Genomic DNA, 27,192 nt, shown 5'->3' with positions numbered 1-27,192 from the left:
TAAGAAGTAGCAAAACAGAAAAATCACAATATTAGAAATTGAAGTTACAGTCCTTTGCTTGCCATTGATTTGTATAATAAATGTTTTAGGTTTCTGGCAACAAAGAAAAGCCAGGGCAAGTGACGCCCTTTGTATTCAAACAAATTCAGTTTTGCACAGCTGTGATTACAGCAGTGAAAACTTCAGCTCTCAATTGTCTGACATGAGACCATGGACCAGTGATCCCCACACATATATCCGAATGTATACATCTAAGATGTTAGGTTTTGAACAATGAAAGATCAGAACAAGTACAAATTATAATATAAGAAGTAGTAACTAACGCACATATTTCAGCATAAAATTAGGTATGTGGAAGAGTATGCAACAGATTGGGAACATTTCCTTTCTGCATGGAATTATTTCCAAAGCACACTTCAGCTATAAGCATGATTTATAAAAAAATAATTCCTATTACACTACAGTTACCATTAAAGTCACTCAAAACAATAACAAGTATCTGTCTTAGACATAAACTCTTCCCCTCCGTTCATATTTCCAATCCACTATGTTTGTCACTCCAATGTATGCAGTCCTAGTGTGAGCCAAAAATATATACTTCATATACTTTATAAAGTATATAAAAATTGTCCAATTTTCATAATAATAATAAAAATACTAGGAATAATCTAGAAAGCAGCAGCATTGCAACCTAGGTGATTATTCTGTTTTGTACAGTCAACATAAGTTCTAATTTAATCATAATCTACCTCCAGAAGATTTTTCTCAGGCCTAACCCAAAAGTCCAAAAATCATACAAAGATTTTAGAGATTTTTTACAGTGTTTTATGCCATCTCAGTTTGTTATTTTAATCGGAAAAATCTCAACAGCCTCTCTTTGTTAAATGGAGTGACATTGTGAATGGTTTTTTCTCAAATTATTTTTTTTTTTATGGTATTCTGTTTAAATAAAAACAGTGCTGAAGAATTAAGTTCCTAGTGGCTTCACTGCTTTTCTCTTGCAATTAAGTGAGCTTACTAGTGCAGATCTAAGGCTGACGTTGTTAACGGAAAAGTAAGACAACATGAGAATTTCGTTTACACTTTTGTCTACGTCATAGAAGACCGTAGAATAAAATTATTTTCAGTTCTGTAGGGGTATTTCCTAACAATCTTGGAACACAGAAAGAAATATTTAATAGTAACTGTAGTTTTGAACAATAGGTTTGAAAATGCTGCATAACAGTGCACATTGGCTTTTGTGTGGAATAAGACCAAGTTTTATTGAAAGCTGGGCAACACCTTCAGTATCTTTTTTTCTGCTAAAAGTTTAAAATTAACATCTGTAAACAAGCAGATTTTTGTTAGTCCAGTGGGATGTGATACAAAATGGATCTTCAATTTAGAGCCAGTATATTGTGATTAAAAGTCCCATTGAGGTTCATATTTCTTTTTTCATAGCACAAACTGGACTCTGATCTGTTTATGGCTCCTGGGAGAACAATATTGTAGTATAATTTTAACATGTGAATGTAACACTTTTTATACCTTGCATAAATCATTATTTGAAGAAAGTTTACAAGGTTATATTAGAAGCAAAAGCTGTGCAAGATACACACAATATATATACAGGAGATACTTAGATATGACTCAAAATCATGCAGCACCAAACTATGCAGAAAATATAGTGGAAGAGGCCAGAAATGAAGGCCTAAGATAACTATTAGTTTAGAAAGATGATGATGATGTAAAAATAGTTTCTTAAAGTGTAATGATATGCTATGTTCAAATGTTTGACTTTTTCCTAGAATTTTTGTGTGTTTTGGCATGCACATGAATGTCTGATTGATTTCTGAAAGTAAGGAAAATGCACCTTTGAGGGAGGGCCTAAGTATGCACGTTTTTTCCTTGTAGCAAAATAGTAGCATCCCTGGAACTTTTGGTCTAGATCGAGAAAGAGGTAAGTAACATTTCCCACAACTCAGAAAATCTAGGAAATCAGTTTTTATTTTAAATTAAATATATTCCAAAGCACTTGAAGTAGACATGAATGTTAGTTTAACCGAGGTATTACAGGCAGAAAAAATCTCCTGTCAAATGCAAAAGCTACTAAAACTATTGGGCTGTCATTTCCAGTTGCTACGATATGTCAGCATGCCTAATTGTTTTGTTGTTTCCACCTTTGGTTGGGGGTTGCCATGCATTGCTACCAGTTCTACTTCTTTCTTCCTGAAGATGGTCATAGTAGAGTTCTGAGTGAATGTGATTGTATGTACAGACAGTACATATAGGCTCTTAGCACTCTTATTTCATATGTTCCTTCTACCTAGGCTGCCTTTTATAAGGTTTCTGCATATCCACTCATAAATGAGTGGTCAAACCATACCATTTCTATTTGTATAAATTTGTCTAGGTATCTGGTCTCCACAACCTATCCTTCACAGGATGAAGTGAAGGATAGATTGACTATCTATCTGATCTGAGTGACTTGATCCTGTGTCTTACCCAGTGGGCATGAAAGTATTTAAATGATGTCAGGCAAGGCACCAAAAGTAAAAGGTGAACTGTCATCTCTTCTAGCAACTCATCCATGTACTTGTATAAATTAGTATTATGGACATCAGTGCAAATGTAGCCTCTTTAAATTTCAGAAACACATGACCTATGACAAAAATCTCATAACATAAAATGTAGGATGTGGAATTTTTTTCAAACAAGAATAGCTGACCTTATCTGCAGAGGTTAGATTTTTTGTTTATATTTTTGAAAATGGTTTGCTAGTTAAACAGTAGCACTGAGACTATGCAGAACAAAATTAGTTTTAAAATTTAGCACTTCATAAAAGTGGGACTCAGTGAAAAGGTAAACAGATAATTTTGCAATGTGCTAGTGATGTGATAAGAAAACACCCCTCTTTTGAACTGAACATTAGAGTAAGCCCATTGTCAGCCTTTCATTGTATCTTTCCATGTTCTCCTAGAAAAGATCTGTTTTCCACTGTTACCTTTTTGTCTTCTCTTTCCATGTTCTGCTAGAAAAGATCTGTTTCTACCATGACTGCTATTTTGCAGTCTTGGAAAACAGGGAGATACCTGAATGTGGTGTGTTGCCCTTGGTTGATGCCAGGTGCCCAGCAAGCTGCTCTATTGCTCCCCTGCTCAGCAGAACAGGGTATGGAAGAAAATAAGTGAAAAAAATTAAACTTGTGGGTCAAGATAAAGGCAGTTTAATGAAAGCAATAGCAAAAGTCATGCATGTGGAAGCAAAGGAAAGCAAAAGGTGTTATTCTTTACTTTGCATCAGCAGGGGATGTTTGTCCATTTCCTGGGAAGCAGGGCTTCAGTATGCATAGCAGTTACTCCAGAAGACAAATGTCCTAAATAACAAATGTGTGTGTGTCCCCTTCCTCCTCCTTTCTCTTAGCTTTTATATCTGAACAGACATCACAGGGTATAGAATATCCCACTGGTGTTTTTGGGCCAGCTGTCCTGGCTGTGTGCCCCCCTAAGATCTTGCCCACCTCCAGCCTACTGGTGAGCGGAATGCTGGAGAGCCAGCCCTGACGCTGTGCTGGCACCGCTCAGCAGCAGCCAAACCACTGGTGTGTTATCACCACCTTCCTGGCTACCAACACAAGCACAGCACCGTGAGGGCTGCTGTGGGGCTCAGCCAGACTATATACACTGAAGAAAATACATCATGGATTGTTAGAAAGCATACCGTTAGTTTTTGTAAAACCGAAAGTTTGAGTAATTCTTTTGCAATGATCACAGCAGCAACCTATAAAGGATATATTAATTGTTAATTTTGGGTCAATCTGCATCTCTTTTATTTTAGTTTCAAATAATCAGGGCTAAGCAAAGCAGGATTTCATCAGAAATACTTACAGTAGAAACTTTTCCTCAGTTATTTCCATTCTATCATCCTCAGTGAATTCTAAAGCTTGAGAAGGGTGATTAAGTTTTCTCTTTTTCCTTTTTTTTTTTTTTTTTTCTTTTCCCCAGCCTTGGTTGTTATCATTTGGTCTCACAGACACTCAGGGTAGGTCTGCAGTGATGGAAGCAGTAAACTATTGACCTTAAGAAAAAAAGAAGAAAATTCCCTTCTTCCCTGTGGACAATGTTTATCACTAGATACCTATATGGAGTCGGGGTGGGGGGGTGGGAATTCTACATGAATACAGTTCCTGAAGTGTCTTGGATTTAATGCAAACACAAATACCTATGCAAACACAAATACCTATTGCCAGGAAAATTGATAGTGAAAATGATGGCTACTGTTTAGAAGGTCTTCTTTTTAGAGTATTTATAGAAGATGATTGTGGCCATGATACAGTGAATGTGCTAACTTCCTACTCTCCAAAAATTTTTATGGTTGCGAAAAGCAACATAGTTTAAGACATTTTCAACGGTTATGTGTGCATATAAAACCTTAGCAATAAGTTTGAATTTCATTTTTACTTCTCAACCTAATCTACTCTGACAGAATGGCAAAGGTCCATTTGTACACTTTCCTGCTCTTCTAATGAAAATAGAAGTTTTGAAAGTTTGTTCAGGGAATTGTTACTACAGCGGCAGTTGTTGCATTTTTTTTCAGTATCACTCTTTCTGTAACAGTAATTTAGTAATGTTATCATATAAAAGGTTATGGTTTGGTTTTCCTGGTTTGTTGTTTTTGTGTTGGGGTTTTGTTTTTTTTTTTTAATAGTTACATAGGTCATGGTCAATCCCAGGGAAGGAGAGAATTTCCTGTTACATACAAAAAGGCATCCTTCAATTAGCATTGCCTGCAGAAGGGGTGTGAAATATAAGGACTTGAATGACAAAGCAGAAATTGGATTACTAGTGGATTTGTGCCCAGGAATTCTTCTTTCTTAGATTAACCCTGTCAGCTGGAAATTGCTTTTTTCCTATCCAAAGATCAGAAAGATCCTTGCATAGTTTTCCTGCCTAACAGTCCTATGACATTAAATGACAAATGCTATCTGAATTGAAGAAGTACACTCAGCCTAATTGTTAGGTGCAATAAATTGAGCTTTGGCTCTTCAGATATCCTTAGCTCATGTAGATCTATGCTGCTTAAATCCTAAATCTTAAATTTTCTTTTTTTCCTCATAGAAACTAGGCAGAAGTTCAGAAAATACATTTTATTATTTCTTTATGGTGGGAGGTATCCATTTTAAATGAGTGATTCATAAATTTTCTGCAGGAGGTCTTTACTGTAGGTGGAATAGATGATCAAAGCCCAGTATTCCAAACTATGCTATAAAGACATTAACATGCTCAAGCAAGGGGTATGCAAGAAGCAAAGGAGCATGCAAGTATTTTGATTCTTCTTTTTGGTTTTTTTTTAATTCCAATACTAAATGCTTTCTTAAAACATTTGTTTTCCTGTTCTGCAGCAGCAACTGACAATGAAAATTTATTTATTTCATACAATATCCTTTATATAATATTTAGTTTCGAGAACAATAAGCCACCCAGTAATTAGATCTGGGTCAGTCCTAGTAAGTGTTTCATCCAAATCAAAGTTGAGGACAGAAACATACTTTTTCTTTTGTTGTTGTTTTTCTGGAGCAAACGCTCTGGTTTTATAAATCTGGTTATATTTATCTATTCTGAGGAGCCCTGATGAGGAAATAAAAAAAGGGGAAAAAATCTGTTTCAGAGATATAGTTTTTAACACATAGTAAAGTTTAAACAGCTACTTCACTCCAGATTAGACATCTGTAATATTTACAGGGTGAAACCTTCTGTAGCTTTCAAATGTCAACTAGATCTGCTAACTGGATGGACGAAGGTCAGAGAGCTTTATACTTACGCTTTATGTGCAGGACAATGAGACTTTTATATTTACACTAAAGAAAGAATCTTGGCTATGCACGATACATACTTGACATGGACTTGAGATTGCTCACAGTTTTCCTTCTAAAAAGGTATTAAATGATAAAGCTAAGTGTTAGCTACTGTGTAGTGCATCCACCATGAAAATAACTGACAGATTTTGAAAATATTGATCTACTAGATAGTAGATCAATAACCCAAGTATGTTGTGATTATAAAAAATAAGTAGTGAATATAGATACTGTGATCAAAATGACTGCTTGGCAGTTTTTGCCTTGGTAGTTTTGGTAGTGTGGAGCTAGTTCAGATCTAGCTGGGGCAGAGTTCATAAGCTGTATTTACACTGCATAAAAGGATTGCCCGCATCAGCTTTTCCCAATGGATGCTGCTGGGGAAGGTGTAAAAATTTTGTTTCCCCAAAAGAATCCAGTTTTGTCTTTTCCATCTGTTTGTTTGGTTTTTTTTTTTGTTAAAAACTTTTTCTGTATTCTATAGTTTCAAACATTTAATACATGATTACTGACTTCTGACTTTACAGGGTCTTTGCTGTAGTGAAAGGATTCGATATTAAAACTGTTGCTTTGGTGGATGTAATTGATTGCCATTTTGTGATATATATCTAACATTTGATATAGGTCAGATTTCCTTCATTTAGTATTTGAATTGCTGTTTGTTATTTCAATATTAATTTTTATTTACTTTAAATATATTTTTCTAAGCAATTTTATTGCAACATAAATTATAAAAAGATATACCCTTTGTTCACTGTATAGGCACAGATCCACTGATTTATTCCATAAATAAAACAACATAAAACTTTGTGGCATCTGTTGTAATTGCTGTAGGTCTAATGTGAAAGTCCATTGAAGATAACCATTTTTCTTTGAATCACACTTTTGAGGTGTACTGCAAAGCATATATGAAAGCAATTTTCCAAATTACTGTGGCATTCAGTAATTTTAAGGTCATGAACTGTACTCACTTTTACTTCTGGTAAATTTTCTGGGTAATTGTAAAAGACCATACTGATGTGCAACATGTCTAGTAGCTAAAACGCTCATGTAGTTATATTCAGGGAAAATATGCTCAAAATTCAAGGGACACAATTGTTAAAGTAAAACATGAAAACCCTTTCCCTAAAGTACTCTGAACAAAAATTACATACATTTTAAAAGTTTATATGGGGAAGCTTTAAAAAAAATATAAAGAGAAAAGTCATTTTTTTGAATGACATTTCAAAGAAATATTTTCAGTCTTTCAAATATGGATACATAAGGTGAGATTCACTTTACACATCTACAGTGTGGACAAGGGATCATTCTAAACTCCATTTATAGATAATGGAAAGTAATAGGTGCATCTGAAACAAAATCCATCTGATGTATTTTAAATATCCACATTAACTTATTTATTCCCTAGAGGTATTTATTTACTTCTATTAGTTGTAGAGTTTAGATAACTATCTCAGATGCAGAGATCTGTGCAGTAGATGTGAGAAATTAGATGTACATAAATCCCATTGATACATTTTCTGTAATCTTTGGATTTTCCACTATGAATTATCTTCAAAATTTGTCTTTAAATAAACTGTACCAGGGCACAAAGGTGTAAGTAATTGCTTCTAATGTATGTGATTACCATCCTGGGCAGACATGTTGGAGAAGAATGGTGGAAAAAAAGAACTTTTCAGTAGCGTAGTGTTAGATATCAAAAAGGTAATGTAACATAAAATCCTTGGGCAGGATAACCAAGGTATTTACGTTGGTGTTAATTTTACCTAAAACATTAGAAGAATGTGAGGCATGCATTGTCTAGGATTATGGAAAAGTTGAAGAGATCTGGAATACCATATGACTAGCTCTCCCCTACTGTTGAAACTAAGGCAGAATTTAGAAAATAGCTGTGTTTTCAATTCTTGGGGGGGGCGGGGGGGGGGGGCGGGGAGGAGGGCAGGGGAAGACGCTACTTCAAGTATATCTACTGGGATGTTTCATGACCCTTATTGAATGAACTTCCTGACCAGCTCTTGTTAAAAAAATGTCTGAGCAGACATTAGGAAAGGTAGGAAATGGCGATGTCCCAGTCTAACAAAACAGATATCTTCAGCTTAATCATCACTCATTTTTTAGTTTAATTTTATGGTCTTCATTGGTCTCTTTACTTTTACATGTAAAAGACTCTGAAGTTGTTTTCCGTAATAGCAGATCCCAAGGCTAATTTGGAATTTATATAGCTATCCAGTTTCTTCTTTTGCTGTTTTGATCTAATGGAAATTTTTCAGTGTGTCCTTATGGACTGCATACACATACGAAACATAGAAAATGCTTAATCTAATTCAGTTTTTATAAAGGCTTTTTCTGTAAAAGTGAATTTATTTTTTTTCCTTTTTTAATTTCCATGATGTGTTCTACTATATTGTACTTAGCAATGCTCCTAGGGTATTTTGAGGATTAAGGAGTTAATGTTTCCATATTGCTTTCAAAATGCAAATACTGTGCAAGATTTTATTCACCCTAATAAATTTATAGCTGGGATGTATCATTTTCTGACATTGCAGTATAAATGATATGATGTCAAGTTTACATTTGACCTTGAAGATGCTCAATGACTCTTGTGCAGCTTTTCAAAGATGGATAAAACTGTCTATTATCTGCAACTGTATTATCTAGCCAAACTGTGGCAGTATTCTATCCCTGTTATGATTTCTGTTCCAGCCTGTAACAATGAATTTACTCAATTGAGATGCTATCCATTTTTATGCACTTTCATAATACTGATACAATGTGCAATTATTTTATTTATTTTATATATCTATATATCTTCTGAAGCCAAATTCCACGCTTTTACAGGTAAAAAAGGCATACAATAACAACAACAACAAAAAATAGGTGACTGTTAATAAATTGCTAGACTATTCTGTTTATTTAATTTTTTGCAATTTTTTAATTCATAGATTAAACTGTTGTCAATCATAGATACTTTCAAGTAACTACAAAGTAGTTTGCATTAGCCATGCCTGTAATTCTGTGTCACTAATATGTAAGTTAATTAGACTAAGAACAGAAATGGGAGTTACAAAGTATGGGCTGTCTTTTGTGTAACAATTTTTTTCTTTGTGATATGAAATACCACTTTTCACTGACAACCAATCCTTGTAATACCCCAGCTTGTCATGCTGGCCACAGCTATGACACAAATAGAACATGATACTTTCGGCTCCTGAAATGTTGGAGTTTCTGTATCTGCTTTTACTGTCTTGTTGCTGTTGGTGGTGACCGAGTCAGAAAAGAACCAGAAGGAAGAAGGCAGGAAAAAAAAACCAAACCCAAACCAAACCAAACAACCAACAAACCCACCCCCAAATAACCCACAACCAGGAGGAATTTGCCTTCAGTGACTTAACTGTCTGTAATTTGAACGGCATTGTATTTACTATGAGACGAAGCTTTATAGTGCCCTCCACTATTGATAGTGAAAAAAGGCAGATGATTTTTTTTAAGAAATCATGCATTCTGCTAGGAGGCAATTGAATTAACACTCACTTATTCCTGAGTCTAACCCCGTGTTTCCCTATGGTCATAGTCACAGCACCATTATCTTTCAGCAGTCTGCGTACATTTTTCATATTGGATACCCCAAATAGGTAAATTTTATGTTGTCTTCAAAGATGGATAATCAGGGAAAGGGTGTAGGATTTTCAAAGTCATCTGAGAAAGCAAGGGGCTAAAAGATCATCAATTCCACTCAGATAAGAGAACTTAACTCCTTTAAATTCTTTGAAAATCATGAATAAACAGACTAACTGATTCTGCCCTAAGTATCAGTAAAATGATCTAGCTGAGAAGGAGAGAAAAATCAGGAGCTTCTGAGTCCTTTTGTACTGTGCTGCTTTTATAACTGACACACCAAAATGAATGCAAACAATAAACAGACTTTAAAAACCATTAAGTAACAAAACTGATATATCTTATTTTATCATTTTATCAACACTCATTAGAGTATTATATATCTCTCAGATGATATGACCAGTGAGCTCTCCAGACACACTCTTGCTTCACTTTTGATGTATTGAATCAAACATGAATACTGTGTCGACTTTTCATTTGCTATGCTCATTTCTAGTGTTATCCACATGTCTTCATATAATTCATGGATTCATCTTCATAATTAGGTTGTATTTTTTTTCAAGGAAAAATATGCTTTAGCGTGAGATTAAGAGAAATTTGATTTTCTCTCTTAATTAACTATTTTGATGGAGGAATTTGGTGCAGCACAAAGAGATAAGATGTATGTAACAGCTTAAATATATCCATTGAAGTTGATCACATTACTATAGGAGTGAATTAATGAGGGAATAAATCAGTGAAATAATACATAATCAAAATGAATATTTAATATCCAAACCCAGTGTGATAAAATACAAGTCTAAATAGAACATGCATTTCTTTGAAGTAGAATAATTTCATCTTTCTAACTAGTGTGCACACTTTGAGTGATGTTCTATTTCATCACAGAACAATTTCTCATGCTAAATTTCATCTTGGAGGGAACCACAAGATGTGCAGAAGGAGCAAAATTAAATATTAGTTTTAAAATGTGCTTTTCAGTGGTACGATTTTATATGCAAATTTATATATTAGAGTTGCTGGAACTATTCAGGGTGTTTAATGTAGCTGACAACCTTCCTAGAATGCACTTTGTAATTTTCTTCAACACATATGGTAATTGGTCTAAAAATACTTAGCAACAAAACAATTATTGACATTTTTTTTCTCTCAGCTGTAATAAAAAAAATTACAATTTGATGATAAAAATTAAGTTTTTTTGTTGGATGATAAGAAATAAGCAATTATTGTCACGGTAAATTACCATCTTCTAATAAACCTTTCTCTAAGAATGTATTAGTATATAAAATCTTGTATCCAATGTCCTTGTGTGGCTAAGCCCAATCCAATTGACTGAGACGTGATGATGGTGAACTACAGGATGAGAATGCTGTGTTAACTCCTCCTCCTTAATAACTGTCTGTCAGGTGAACAGTCATTTGATCGGGCAGTAAGGCAGCTGGTCAATATCGGTGATATCAATAGAGAGAACACAGCTAGAGCACCCTGTACCCTTTGCAATCCCTAGTAGTGCATACGCAGGCTTTTGGCAAATTGATTAGTTTGCATGGTTGTGGTTTAACCCCAGCCGGCAGCCCAGCCCTACACAACTGCTCACTCACTTCCCGCCCCCAGTGGGATGCTGGAGAGGATCAGAGGAGTAACAGTGAGAAAACTCGTGGGTTGAGATAAAGACAGTTTAATAGGTAAAGCAAAAGCCACACACGCAGGCAAAGCAAGGAATTCATTGCTCACTGGGATGGTGTGAGAAGCAGAAAGGGCCTTGACCCTGTGTAAGCACTGCTCAGCAATAACAAACACAACTATGTATTATCAACACTGTCTTCAGCAGAAATCCAAAACATAGCCCCATACCAGCTACTGTGAAGAAAATTAACTCTATCCCTGCCCAAACCAGTGCACTGGAAAGAAGAAACATTGTACGATATGACCGTATTATTTTTCAGATATATCAGTGAAAGAAAGATTTTGAGATAAACTCACTATCCCATCTAGAAGTGATCTGTGCACATGCCAAGAGCCGAAGACAGGGGATGGCAGTCATAGAAGAAACAGGCAGTGTATTGGCAGAAAGATCTACAGTGCTGACAGTACAGCAGGTGCTGCAACACTTACAGGCAGTATTTTTCGTTATAGGTGAAAAAGCAGCTTCCGCTACTTTCTGTGTTCAACTTTGGTGTTTGTGTATTAAGGAAATTCTTACATATCTATCCATTTAGAAACTTTGCTAATAACTTATTACTGGTAGATTACACTCATCTGCCTTAATATACTCTTTTTAATATACCCTTTTAGAAAAATAGGTATCTGCAATGTAAGCCATTTTACCTGACATTAACAAAACTCAGCTTACTTAAAACCATTGCTGTTTAGAAGGAAAAATTAAAGGTGAAATCAACAACTTTTCAGTGAGTCACTTTAACAAGAGAGTTCATCCATGAGACTTTTTGAGTCTTTGGCTTTATTTCAACTTCATGCACACCTGCAGAATATCTTACCTATTATGCGAGGATTTCAAACCTAGGTCTATACAGCATAGTGAAACCATGGAATGGTGCTTGACAAATGATACAAAGCAAAAGTCCATGTAGTTTAAGCACATATTTTTTGTTATGGTATGTAATAAGTGTCTAAACTCATCTGAATGTTCTGATACAGCTAATAGGAATGGGTGTAGCTCTGAAGGGTGATGTGCAAAGCCCAAGGTTGAGACTGGTGGCTTTCCTCCACACAAAAGTCACTTAGAATGAACAAGAAGAAAACACTAGGTGGAGGTAAGTAAATCAGGACTTCATAGTAAGTCCTGCTCCTCTACAGAACGTCCCGCTCCAGGTGCAGAAAAACCTGCACTGTCGGGAAAGCCTGTAACAGATTATAACTACAGGTGTTCTTGCCCAAGAGCTGGAAGCTGTAAATATCTATTTCCTGAAAGAAAACCAGTCTGTAAAATAGCAAATAAAAGGGAGCTTGTCTGCTTAGTTTCCTTGGCCCATATGGGACGGAAGGAAGATTGCTACCTCTTGTGAATGTATGTCTTGTACAATGCTGAACAGGGACCACTGCTGTCTGTGTAGGGGTGTTCAAATTTTAGGGTAATGGAAGGTTATCCTTTTCATTCTTTTGCTCTTTATTTAATTTTTCATTCCTACTTGTGTTCTTGTAGTACTTGCAGCACTTGCACGTGTACTGCAGCAGTAAGACCTTTGTCCCTAACTGTGCTAACACCTGAGTTTCTGTGACAATCATGGAAAGTACGAAACACTGATTTAATTTCTAAAAGGTTAAATAATCCCATGAACCTACAACTTTCAATGGTAATATTGCAATTCCTTCCTTCGTATGTGCTGTAGTAGCCTATAAACTATGCCAACTTCAGGTGTGACTGCATCCTTTGTATAATTTCTGTTTTCAGGAATCTTTGGTTAAGTAACGATGAACGCCTTAAAGCCAAAACGGTGGTATTTTTAGCAGTAAGAATAGAGAATTAGTAATAGAAAGGAGGCCTTTGTCATCTACCCATCTATGCCTTCTTTACCTATGAAGTCTTAATACCTCCTGCAAATAACCTAGACACATATAATACCTTTAAAGAGCCCCTTCTGTCTGCCTTATACTTCTGTGCTGTTTTTGCAAAGAATGAATGCTGTCTTTGAGATACAGTCCTTTTAATGCTGCTGAAACTATTTTTCCTTCTGCATTCCTATTATGATACCTGTCTGACCGAATCCTGTCAGGCTCAGCAGGACAGTGAATCAAAATTTTCAAAGTTGATAGATCTGGCAGTCTCCTTTAGTAACATTCACTGCCTTTAACTTAAGCCACTCTTTTTCCTGGAGTTTTCCTGATTTCTCCTGCCTTTGGCTGCCCATTGCACTACAAACTCGTGTTGATGTGAAAAATACAATCTCCAATATGGTCACAAATAGAAGTGTCAGTAACCAGGGCAAGATGAGTTGTACTTTCATTGCAGAGTTATTCTAAATGGTGATCCAAGAGCAATAAGGAAATTCTTGCTGTGTTTGAGTAGCCACAAAGATCTCTGATATGAGTGTTTTACACTGATGTATGCTTCGTTTCACATTCAAATGAGTTGTTTTCTACATTGTCTAGAATTTGCTGTGGATTATCTACATCTGTTTAAACATGCAGCCGCCTGTCTGTTGTAGGAGAGCTCATGGCAAACACAGCCATGCCTTTCTGTTGAATTCCTATTCATTTGCTAAGTCAAAGTATTTGTTCTCCATACACTTAACCTCAGATGACTTGGAAACCATTTTATCTCTGTGTAACTCCCTGATAGCTGTAATCAAGAGGGTCATTTTAGTGGTTTTTTTTTTTCCCCGGATCTACTTCTGTGGCTTTCTTAAAGAAGTGTTTCACTGGGGAGCTGGGGATGTGTTAGCTTTTATCCTTTGCTGAAAGGCTGCAAGATGTCAGGGATGAAAGTAAAACTGGTTTAGGATATGGCATGAAACAAAATTGGGATAAGTGTGTGAATCTTTTTGCAAGACAGTTGCTTTACAGTCAGTCCTTGTATAAGACAGTCAAAAGGAACTATGAATGCATATTATGTGAATGCACTATTTCTGTCTAGGACACAAAATGGACTGCTAATGGCACATGACTAGTCAAGAAATGTATATGCAAAACGATTCCTGAAATAGTACAGTCCTAATATAGCAGATACATAATGAATTCTTTGCCAAGAGGTTATCTGGATTCCTGCTTACTTAAAGAGTCATCAAATATAAACAAACAAACCATTTAAAAGTGTGTTGAGCTGTTTTGCTTTCAATGAGTTTTGTACACAGGAGAGATGATGGACTAACAGCCCTTAAATACATCACAGAGCTTGCAGTTGAGAATTATCTTCTGTTCACAACCCTGTCAATGAGTGTGTATTCTAACCATCACTTAGTATATAAGTATTTAATAAAGTATTATTTTCTTATTATTATTTTACGAGTCTTAACATTAAGGAGTATAGACAAAAATCTGCTTCTTTAAGAAAAAATATTCTATCCATATTGTAAGCTGTAGATATTTACTTGTGATAGGTGTATAGCAAATTATTTTTTTCCTGCAATTAATAGCTACATTGTGCATTTCAGCTATTTCTCTGAGATGTTCCTTTCATTAGGTGCGTAGATTTTACCTGGTATTAAAATTTGTAATATAGTTTTCACTGCATTACAGATGTTTGCATTATAAGACAATAAAATGAGACAAGACTGAGAGAGTGCTAAAGTATCTGAGCATTCTGGCTAATTTTCCAGAGCTGCTCACAGGAGTGTGTTTGAGAGCTGATAAGGCGCTAACTATATTAAAAAGACACAGGCATAGCATAAGTATTGTTTTTCCTTTTCAGTCACTAGAGGATGATTCCTTCATGCATTAGCAAAAAAGTGCAAACCCAAAGAACATTATGTATTAAACTTAAAATTTTCAAGATTTAAATCTTAAGAGAGTTCATTTTTTAAAAAGATAAATGAAATACATCTGGCATTTTAACTTCTGTTTATTGTTTCTAAACTCATTAGCGACTGATTGCCTAGAAATCACAGCTGTTTGATGAGGTCAATAGGAGCCAAAAAACCTATACAGGCCAATTTAATGCCTCATAATTGGCAATGAAATTTGGAATGGGAACTCCTTATCATTTAGACAGATACAATGTTAGTGAAGAAAAAAACCCAAATCCTCTGAATAGATAGATAGTTGTGAAAGTTCCCATTCCTTTTACCTTGGTGATCCCTTTTCCTGCTTGTCCTTTATTATGTGACTTGTTTTAATGGAGCCTAAGACCTTGGAAGTGGTAGAGGCATTCCTCCTCACCGAACCTCACTAAAAATAGGTACTGCTTGAAATAAACTGTGCTATTCAAACTATATATCCAAAGTGCATTTCTTGCCAAATGAGGTTATCACCTCTATGGTACAGCTGGCCTCTTATCTTCCTGGCACTTTTACTACTGCTTCTAACCCCAGATTTCTGTGCCAGGGCCAAACAGTAGAGCCCTAGAAAATGGTATTTTCATTGTCAGCAAGCAGAAATAAATTTGTACACTACTATGGTTTGAGTAAGAATGTATAAAAAAGCATGTATTCTTCGACATTATTCTTAAAACAGTAAGGGAATAAAAAAGCCAGTCCTATTAGATAAATAAATTATTATTTCTGTTATATTTCATATCTACAGCATTAGCTATAACAGTCAAAAATGTTCAATTTTAGACAGGCTTATCATAATAGTGGAAGCAGTGTTCTGTGTTCTGCTGAAGAATATTTAAAGCCTTAGCATGGTGTAATGGGCCCAGTAGTGTCTCAAAAAATGGATTCATTCTAGACTGAATGTAGCATGAAACATGTAAAGCCAGGTGTAACTTGGTGTTGTAGGTAGACATGTAGGTTTTCTACAAGGACTCAAGTAATGCAAGTGAAACAGTCTACACCTTATACAGGAACATCAACATCTGTATGTAACAGGGAAGAAAGGAAATACATTTTTATAGTTAATTGAATCTAAACTAATAAAAAAGTAATCCACAGAAAATTACTAAAATTGAAGTCTAACTAGACCTAAAATTATTTTTATTCATATGTTGCATTTTCTTTACGTGATTATAACTTGAAGGCTGCACTGCTCATGTTATTCCATAAGATATTAGTAATGCAAATAGTTAACACATTCTATATTGAAAGACTAGCTGTTAAACTGATGGCCTCCCATGATACACAGTGCAATCAAAACATTACAGAAGAGTAGTTTCGCGAGTATTTGTTGGACTCAGAAGACCAGCTTACAAGTCACAGGCAAGGCTTATCCAATACAGGCAGGATTTTCCCTTTCTCCCCGCCCCCCTCCTCCCCCTCCCCCCTTTTCCCTTTTAAAATCCTTGCTCTCCCTTACTGTTGGTGTGCTGTTGAATCCAATCCGCAAGCGAGGCGAATTTCAGTCCAGCTTTTTCAGGGAGCCGCGGATACACACAAAGTTGGCTGATGTGCCATTCAGCATCCCAGCAGCTCTTTCTCTTCACACTCGCAATGGCAAAGCTTTGTGCGGATGCACTGCTGGATGCTCTGAACTAAAATCGTCTGGGGGAACTTGGCAGGTTTTGGACAGCCTTTTAAAGGTAAGGAAGCGCAAACAGCCGTGCTGGAGAAGGAATCTGCCGGTGGAGAGCGTGTTATGTTAGTGCTGTGCAGGCTGCATCTTAAGTCTCCTGCTCTGATGCAGGAGTCTGTGAGAAATAGGTGGGAGGGGATGCTTTTGTACTTGAAATAAGAAGCCCCAGATTAAGTGTTATCGCAATAACTACTTCAGAGCTGCTGACAAACGGTGTGGTGATCAAAGCTTTCCGAAAATACCTCTGTCAATTATTTATCCGCTCCCAAGTTAAACCTAACTGTATTAAAAACAGCAATAGAGGCCAGCAGCCCCAAGCTGCAAGGTGCTTTGAACATCTTGTCTTGCTGCTTTTTGAAGTCCCCTTATTGCAGTCAGTTTGGTTGAATACTCTGGAGAAAGAATGTTATGCACACTCACCTCTATTGGAGTGTTTTCTTTTTCTATAATCCACCGAGGAACAGTGTGTTTTAACAATAAAAGGCCATTTTTTCATGCTCAAATCTCATACTGTGCTTAAATATCTTTCAAAAGACTACTCTTAGAGCCATATAGATGCCTGTGCTTTTAGGTTATAATTGATTTTCTTTTCAAATGTTGTAATAGCTAAGTGCTTCACTAAAATGTATTTTAAAATTTAATTTCACTTGTAAAGCAGTTCAGGCTTTTTGCTTAAAATAACCTGTATTAGAAATGCTGTTTTTACTTTTGGGTGGTCTGCTTCATCCATTTATGTATGTTCTTCAGGTTAGTGGTATATCAGAATGTCAGAATAACACAAGAAAATTCTACTATTGATGCTCATAGTCTATTTGAATTTTTCCTATTTTGATGAGCTAGTAGGTTTTATGTTTTGCAAGATTATACAAGTATTTTTTCACTATTTCTTAATCTCAAAATCCAACATGAAGTGCATAGTGTTTTTCAAGTTAATCTAGGTAGTGTTTTAACAAACAAACAGCACCCCCACTCCTATAGATTTCTCATAGTATGCGTATTACACAAATGTTTATGGTAGCATGCATACCTCTTTTTAAAAAGTTTTTACCTGACAGTAACTCTGACAGCCTTTTTAAATAAAAAAGTGCAGAACGTTTTTTCCCAACTCTTTAAATGTTTATTTTCTTGTAAACTTTTATTTTGATATCGATTATAGACTTTATGTCTTAGAATTGCATGTGTTACGCCAGGCTGATATTTCTTTCTGCTGTTACTTAAGGAAGTATTTGACAGTCATTCCCATCCATTTTCCAATTTGAGTCTAGAGTAAGTTAAAGTCTGAATACATATCAGATTAATTTTACATTTTAAATGAGGCATACCAGATAATGACATGAAGCAGAAAATATCTATATATGATTTTTTGCTTACCACTGTTAGCATAGTTCATAGAAAGTATGAAAAGAGATTATACATTTTAATATTTAAATTACTTCTGGAATTGCAGATTGATATTTTCAATGGGTTTTCATTACAGTTTCTGCCATTGAGGGAATGTGAGGGCTTTGAGAAAGATGGAGTGCTGTAATTACCAGGTGCACATGTTCATTAATCCTTCCTGGCTAGAAAAAGCTTCAAGTTCTTCTCCAGTGGCATATTCGTAAAGCTATAAATATCCAAATTGTGTCAGCCAAGAAGTCACACAGAATGGAGGCTCTTTTTGAGTTCAATTTCATGCACTATTGCTTTGGTCTTGTGAGGGAGTGCTTTGCATTCCTTATGACTGATATTTGTCCTCTTCCTTACAAAAGTTCAGAAAACAAACTGTTAGGTCATAGATAATTTTGTTTCAAGTAAATGCAGATATACATGCAGAATAACAACTATTCTTCAGGATAAAAATATGTAAAAATAACCTTCTTAAGACTCAAAACAGAAGAGTTGCCAAGATAATTTTGATCTTAAACATAACATTTTAGTAAACAAATTGGAAAGCTAGAGTCTAGGCTTAGGAAAATTTATTTTAGAGGAATGTCTATAGCAATCTGTTAGCACTGCTTTTCATTTAGCTATACACTGGTAAGTTAAATAGCATGGTGATGAAATACTGCATTTTTATCCTCTGACTTTCTTTTAAATATTCTAATACAAAAGTCAGTCTGTAATTTCATATCAACAGAAAGTTTAGTAAATACATTTGTATCTCGAGCTGTCTGTTTCTATATGGATACCGAGACATAATTACATAAGTATTGTATTTAATTACAGAACATGTAAAGGTAATCTTCATCAGATGATAGGTTTTTTTAATAGATATTTGAAATATACAATGGCATCTTTAAAATGCCTATATATAATTTCTCTATTAACGTGTATGTATGTATATATGCATTTCTGAAAATATTCTTGTTAACTTTTACTGGAAGTGCACTGAAATATTGAATTATTCCTCCCTACCCCCCGCCCCAATTCCATCTCTCAAATCTGTCATTTAACTTATAGGACTGTTTTGGGACTAAACATCAATTTAAATTCGAAAAGCACTAAAATATGTATTTGATTCAGTCGTAAGTGTCAGTAATTTTAGACTTTCATGCGAGTTCAGAATTAAGGTCTTTGCTGTTTGAGAAATCACGTTGCAAATTTTTGCTTTAAATTAACTCAGAAAACTACAAAATAACAGAGATAGAGAGGAGATCATACCTTGCTTACACATGAAAATAGTAATTTTTACCAAAAAAGCTTGAAAGAAGATACAGGTGTTGCCTGTAGCTTGTGCACTTCATTCACGTTACCAGTCTTTACGAATCACTTGAGGAGATTCAGTGTTTCCTTCCTGTCCTACAAAAACCAAGTGGTATTTAATTTTATTTTTATTATAATAAGGACAAGAATAGAACTGCATCTATGTATTATTTAGGATAGAATGCATGCAGAACGTGAAAAGGCAAAGAGGCTGGGTATGGCTACTGGCCCCGCAAGTTCTCTGGCATCTGGCGGCGCTGGGGAACTGTCCAGCACCGAGCCGCGCCGCAGCCCCACTGCCCTCGGCCCTTGCCTAAGGGTCTGAGAGGTCTGGGCAAACATGAGGTTGGCTCTCAGGGTGTTCTCTCCCAGGGAGCTGAGAGTTAGATGGGAAATACAGTGCACGGTGTGGATTGCAGGCAACTTTTTAATGGGGATGCGGGATTTGGGTAAAGGATTAAGGTCAGCCTGTCTGGCAGGGTCACGGTGCAGCTCCTGGGCAGGTAGCATTTGGGCACAGTACCGTGACACGCGTTTAACCTAGTATTTTTATCTTATGTTAAATAGTATAATTTCTGGTAAAAATAACGTATTTGGTTTATGTGGCAAGGTTTTGGTCGCAGGGCTGCTACAGGGGTGGCTTCTGTGAGTAGCTGCTGGAAACGGCCCCCATGTCCAATGGAGTCAATGCCAGCCAGCTCCAAGACTGACCCGCTGCTGACCAAGGCTGAGTCCATCAGCAATGGTAGTTGCACCTCTCTGATAACATGTTTAAGAATGGGGGAGAAAAATGCTGTGCAACAAGTTGGGAGAGAAGAGTGAGAATATGTGAGAGCAACAGCTCTCCAGATACCCAGGTCAGTGCAGAAGGAGGGGCAGGAGGTGCTCCAGGTGCCAGAGCAGAGGTTGCCCTGCAGCCTGTGGTGATGACCGTGGTGAGGCAGGCTGTCCTCCTGCAACCTGTGGAGGTTGGCAGTGGAGCAGATCTCCACCTGCAGCCTGTAGAAGACCCCATGCCAGAGTAGGTGGATACCCAAAGGAGGCTGTGACCCTGTGGGAAGCCCATGCCAGAACAGGTTCCTGGCAGGACCTGTGGCCCTCTGGGGGACCCATGCTGGAGCAGTTTGTGAAGAAACGCAGCCCATGGGAAGTACCCACGTTGGAGAAGTTCATGGAGAACTGTCTCCCATGGGAGGGACCCCATGTTGGAGCAGGGTGAGAGTATGAGGAGTCCTCCCCCGAGGAGGAAGGAGCAGCAGAGACAACTTGTGATGAACATGTCCCCCTGCACCACTGGGAGGGAGGAGGTGGAGTAAACTGGGATTGAAGTTCAGCCTGGGAAGAAGGGAGGGGTGGAGGGGAAAGTGTTTTAATATTTGGGTTTATGTCTCATTACCCTTCCCTGATTTGATTGGAAATAAATTAATTTTCACCAAGTAGAGTCTGGTTTGCCTGTGACAGTGATTGGTGAATGATCTCCCCCCGTCCTTGTTTTGAGCCATGAGCCTTTTGATATATTTTCTCTCCCCTGTCCAGCTGAGGCGGGGAGTGACAGAGCAGCTTTGGTGGGCACCTCCATCCATTCAGGGTTAACCCACCACAGATAGGTCGTTATCAGTATATTTTTATATCTTGCATAAGAGCATTTTTTTACATTGTTGTACTGAATATTCAAAGAATGTTTATTTTTTTTAATTCTAGCATTTTCCTTGTTAATCTACTTTTGGTCTGGTGTTGGTGGTTTTCTTAATTGTTTTTAGCTTAGTAACTATTTGATTATTTCTCCCTGTTACTAAGAGGTTGTGGCAAGACTAGAACTGCTTTCAGGCACAACTTTTTTCATGTTCATCAGTTCTAATGATTTTCAGAGAAAAAAAAAAAAAAAAAAACCAAAACAACAAATCCACAACCAAAACACTAAGTCATGGAAATGTTCCTTCCTTCCCTTTGAGAGATTTATCTAAAACTTCATTTAAGACAGACTGAAAAAAAACCCCAGTTATCATTAATGAATCCATAATAGGTGGCTCTTACAAACATATTGTTCTGTTCATGCTATTTAGAGACACAAAACCTCAACATTATGAGCCATAATCTGACCTCAATTGTATCTCTGCTTAAATTTTCAATTGTTACTATAAGCCATACATATCTGGGGGGGGTTGGGGTGGGGAGTGGGGGGGGGGGGGTGGGCGCGGAGGAAGTCTTAAATTCCAGTTGGGTATCATTTCACATGTATATACTGTCATTCACATTTCTCATATAAAACCCTTGCACTGTTGAGTTTCACTAGTAGGAAAAGTTTGTTGTCTGTCAACAGAAAACTGTACAACTTGTATCTGACAAAACCAATCAATACGTATGTCTTCCCTGAACTCAATTAACTAAAATATTATGAAAGAACACAAAACAAATTCAGTATTATATCCGATGAGAGACCTGTCTAGCCTAATATTTAACAATTGGACTTTATGATCTTAAAGGTCTTTTCCAACCTACATGATTCTATGATTCTGTACCTGATGTAAACAGTAGTACATTCTCAACAAGGAGTAGAAAAAATGAGCCCAATATGCAGTGGTGCTTCCCAGGTGTATTTCCTCATCATCCAGTGCTCAATACTTTAGTGACTTTGTGAGGCACTGCTTTATGTCACAGATTTGAGTGGAGTTTAAAATCATATTGTATAATGTTTCTTTTTTTGGTGAGCAAAAGGTCAAAAATCAGTCTTAAGGACACTTTATCCCATTGTTTTCCTGAAAAACATTATCTCTTTATTTTCTTTGCTGCTTTTAGTTCTGGCCACTGGTAATGATTGGCCAGATATCTTCTTAGTTTTGGTTCATCAGAAAACAGCTAAGGCGTTTCAGCTAGCTCCTGCATACATTTAATGATTAATGGTGTCTTACTGAAAATATATTCACCCTTGGACACCCTTTAATGGTTTATTTTCTTTCCCCTTTTCTTTTTTGTACACTTTTTTTACGTAATAAGTTTTATAAAACAGGTGAGTGCATATTTTTGCATTTCTGTACTTACTTAGAGACAGCATAATGGCTGTAAAATTACCTGAAATTATTTATGGGTAAATGGAGTTTTCCTGATATGTTTTTCCATAGATTCTATTTTTCAGCCTAGTCTTCCAAAATCCTGACTATTTATCAAAGCTCTGTGTGAGGACAGAATGAGAAATTTTATTGTGCAGCAGTAAAACACATTAACATTATGTTAAGTACACTGGTAAGCATGCCATTGCAATTTCATTGATGGACATTGAGTATGTGATGAATTTGATCGTTAGAGTGGTATAACAAATGGCCATCTCTTTTTCAAAGTAATGTTTTTTAGTCTAACTTTTCTGTAGCCAGTAATGTAGATTTGCATTGCCTCTGGCAAAAGATGGAGTTCAAGCTCAGTCTCTCACTTCTTTGATGAACGTAACTTAATTTCTAGGCCACAACATATTAAGGGAGGCCCCTGTTTTTTAAAAGAAAATGGCAGCCATAACCGCTTTTTGCATGAAACCAAATTCTTTCTGTTTGTGTTAGGCATACTCAGGGAAAACTTAGGGTTTTAGCCCCCATTTTTGGCACTGTTTAGTGCAGCATGCATTTTATATGGCAGTAGTGGTATGCATGTGCAGGATTAGCCTATCTATACATCCAAATGGCAGTTAGGTATGTCTCTGGGTAAAATCTGATATCTGGACTCTAGTTGATAGTCTAGTCATCAGACATTTCAACTGTGTTAAAATGATAGTATATGGTATTGTGAATATATAGTTCTTTTCAAATGTGTTTTTCCCACATAAGGGGAGAAAAGAATGTAGTGGCATGATTTTGGATGCCAAAAGGGTATTGTAGTTAGTAATTATCACGTAGGTCGCCCTACCTCCAGTTCTTTGCTTCACAGATTTTCCTTCTGTTTTGAGTAACTTGCTAAAACTCTGACATTGTTGCATACCTATGCCTTTTTCCTTTTCTGTTTTGTTTTGATTTCATTATTCATTTACTTTATGTTTCTTATTTGACCAACCTTCAAAGTTTGCTGTACAACAGAAACCACAAGAATCTGTCTTGATAAAATCAGTCAGCCAAGAGGCCAAGGCCTTTTGTTACCTGTGATGAGGTAAAAATTGTGATTATGGTGTAGCACAGGCATACCTTGGTCTGGTTAATAGTAGCAATATAACCACCATAATACACATCCTAGTGTGGACTGTAAAGCAATTAATAAAGCTTTTACCAGTGGTTCGTACTAACTGCATTGCAGGCAGCCTTGAAATTAGCTGGTAATATTATCTGAGGTCTGACTGGCTTTATGGGTGTCCATGACCAGCCCGATGCAGCTTTAGATCACCTAACATCTGCAACAGCCTTGATTTCAGAAAAGCAGTTTCTCTTGCCCGCTCTTTGACAATCAGTGTTGTTGCAAGGAGCCACAGAAGAAACCTCTGGTAAGTTTCTATGCACAAGTCAGAATGAAATCAAAAAGCTCTTTTTCTGCTCTCCTTTCTTCATTTTAGAAAGTGATGTTTGGAAAACACTGTGCTCTTTTCCTCATCTTGCCATGTCCTTTGCTATGACCTGTCTTAGATATAACATGAGTGTAAGCAGAAGGAGCTACCATCTTGTAGCCTGATCCATTTCTGTCCATTATAGATTAGCTTTTCATTGCTTCTGGAAATGGAGGTGGACATACACAGAATCCTGTAGAGGCTGAACCACCAATCAATCTCACTAGAAACCCTTAAACAAGTAAATCTGAGCTTGTAGTGTCCTTTACACTACCTACAGAAGTATAGATATTCTGTTTGGAAACCATATACTCTTGACTTTCTCTCCCGTGGAACAGAAGATTGAAACTGTGCCAGAAATTCCATATGCAAAGTACCATATTTCATTTTTTTTAGACTTTATATCATATGATAACTGTATTTAACAGAAAGAAGCTATTCTCCAAACTGTAGCAGTAAGAGGAACAGATTGTATTTTTAATTTTTTTTTTCCACTGGAATATTAGTGAAGTGGCCCAGATGAGTGGTGTGTTAATACCTATAATGCTTTATTACAGTTAGGATCACAATCATCTTGTGGATATGTTGTTGTTGATCACTTAAATTGTGTGGGAATTTTAGTTCACAGACAGAAATTGCTTTGGATATTAGCAATGTAATAAAAGAAAAGCAAGGTGAGAAAAGACAGGAAGCAGATCTGAGATCCATCGATGTTTCTCTTGACCTGCAGCATCATTCTTGACACAGTTACAGGACACATACAAAACTGAAGTAGCAGATACATACATTCCCCCTGCGTGATCTCCTTCTACAATATGTTATCTGGTAAACTGCAGTCAGCCTTTTGTTGTGTTTACTTTATGGAGATTAAAAGGTCCTGGAGGTTTTGTGAGGGGAGAAAAGAAATGTAGAGGACTAGAAATGTAACATGGATTAAAAAAGTACAAAGTCAACCAGGTTTATCATACATCCTAATGCCAAATTATATTTATAGATATAACCTTAAAATGTATATTTTACTTACAGCTTTAACACTAGTGAAACCCTATAAATTCTTCTTTCTGTCACTTTTTAAGCTATATGTTTGTAACAAGCATAATACTTATAGACAACTAATCACTGATTTTTTATATTTTTTAAAAAAATCTTTGGATAGTTTTTTTTCATTAAAGTAATTTATAGGTTAGCATACTTGATTCCATGGATATTTTTTTCCCTTAGGTATATATATTAAATGTTCAAACTGTGAGAACCACGGAGAAATTCACCTAATGCTTATACAGACTCTTCACCATATTTCGAAATTATTTGTTCACCCTGGAACTGTACAAGGAATCAGCAGAGCTGCTGAATCTTAGCAGTAGCATGCTCTGTTGAACTTAAAGCACCTCTGCTTTCTAGTTTCATGAGAACCAGCGGGTTTAATGCCAAGGAAGTTTAACTGATACTAAATATAGCATCAGTTAGAGGGCATATCTAGTAACATTACAGTGAGCTTCAAATGTTACCATCATTCATAACATTTTCTATCTGCCTAGTCTATTATGACTTGCACATTCTGGCAGTGTTGCTCTTATTATTCGTGATAACAAATCCTAACATCAGCAATTTTTTGACAACGACCCACTTTTAATAAAGAGAGTATGCTAGAATTGGTCTTAATGTCTATACTGCCTTACACCTTTATTATTACAATATTTCATGCAGTGCTGCCTTAACAAGTTTTCCCTTGCCTCCTGCTCCCTGTGTGTATTGATTTATATATGGCATTATGCTTTAGTAGTGAGTGAATGTCAGAATTGAAAATTGGTTCATCCAAACATGTATTTTGTTTTTATGGTTTGACCAGTATAGAAATGCAATTAAATATGCCTCCATATTGTGCAATGGGTAGGCTACTGGCCACTTCAGTTTTTCCTTTTGAAATGATGATACTCAGTTTACTCTCCTGGTTCCTTTCTTTACTGTAGAAGTAAGCTGTTACAGATGGTACACATGACACTAAGTAATTCAGCGATAACCGCAAGATTATACATTTAATAGGAATTCATTTCTAGATGATAGTTTCTGATTTATCAGGAGCAGATTCTTCAAGATTTTAATAAAGCTTTTCATACAAGACTTCAAGTGAAACATATCTACCAGTCATGTTCATATGCTTTCTGAATGCAATTTATTTTTTTTAAAAAAAAGTGCTATTTTAGAAAACTTTCTAGGCCTCTGATTGATTTTATTTAGCCAGGCAAAAGGCCTATAATACTAATCATATGACTTTATTGATGAAATAGTTACTTTGATTTTTATTTTTTCAGCATCTTCAAAGTTAGGAAACTGTAATTAAGTGTTAGGTGCTTAGCTTTACTGTTTTATTCCATTTGATAATGCAAAAGAGGAAAAACTGTCCCAATCAGCAAAATAGTCTAGAATTTCTTCATGTATTTAGACTATATGAAAAATCAAATCCCTTGTTTCTTTACCTTGTTTTTAGTATATCTCTTTTTCCACTGAATATCACACAGTTACTTACAGCTATCGATCTTGTTGGAGTGTACTCAACCGCTGTTTGCAGAGACCTTCCTCTTCAGCTGCAATACAGAGGTTTAGCTTCCTGATTTATTTTCTTACACATACGATGAAAATTAATAATTAAGGAAACTTAGGTGCAATAGTTTTTGGTTGATTTGTTTTCGTAATGCTATCGTGGTACATCATTATTAGACATTTAAATAAATGTGAATTATTCCATGCCCCATGCAAGCATGCTAAACATTCTCCTGACAATTTTAAATCACTTCAGTTGAATCTAAATATGCGTATGAGCAGGAGTTGAGCGAGTGGTGTGACTCAAGAAGAAGCAAAGGGTACTACTACTTTAAAATACACATATTTAGAGAAACAGACCACAGCAAAGTCAGTTTTAAGGAAGCCTGTGGATGGCAGGGTAGGACCAGGAGGAAATGCAAGATTTACTAGAGCCTGTAAGGAAAATCTCTAACAAGTTATAATATTAATCTGCCTGAAACTCCAGGAGGCTGATGTCAGAGTAGCATCACATTGGAGGGAGAGATGTGGAGGGCTATATAATGTTCTGCCCTCCAGGTACTTAGTTGGTCAGTAGTGAATCAAGGACTGGTCTTCTAAGAGTGCTGCCCCTCAGGATGACTTAGATGGAAAGGTTTCCATATCTCATCTTGGAAAGACATAGCCTTATCACCGTGGACCTAAACAGATATTTCACAGATCACCAGGGACATATGGTCCCTTCTCTGAGCTGACTCGGTCCCTTCAAGAGAGGTAGCATTCCCCTCTAAAGAAGCTTTATAGGTGCTGATCACATAGTGTAAGAAATACCAGGCGGACAGGAACAGCTTCTTTAGCCCCTTACCTTCCTGACACCAGTTTATTGGTGTTTAAACTA

General features: G+C 36.4%; 1 protein-coding gene across 12 annotated transcripts in view; it reads left to right on the top strand.

Moving 5' to 3' along the window:
* DMD (dystrophin) overlaps positions 1 to 27,192 on the top strand; it is a 1,160,159-nt gene that overhangs the window by 590,484 nt on the left and 542,483 nt on the right. Inside the window, exon 1 of one of the 12 annotated variants that reach the window (XM_027782510.2) lies at positions 16,491 to 16,580. The exons of the other annotated variants lie outside the window; for them this stretch is intronic. The gene's annotated coding sequence lies outside the window, so the exon portion shown is untranslated. Of the gene's footprint in view, positions 1 to 16,490; positions 16,581 to 27,192 lie in introns of those variants that run through there. 12 annotated transcript variants of the gene reach the window in all.

This window comes from Falco peregrinus, chromosome 4 (assembly GCF_023634155.1).
Source record: "Falco peregrinus isolate bFalPer1 chromosome 4, bFalPer1.pri, whole genome shotgun sequence".
NCBI classification, from domain to species: domain Eukaryota; kingdom Metazoa; phylum Chordata; class Aves; order Falconiformes; family Falconidae; genus Falco; species Falco peregrinus.
This window is presented reverse-complemented; position numbering and strand designations above follow the sequence as displayed.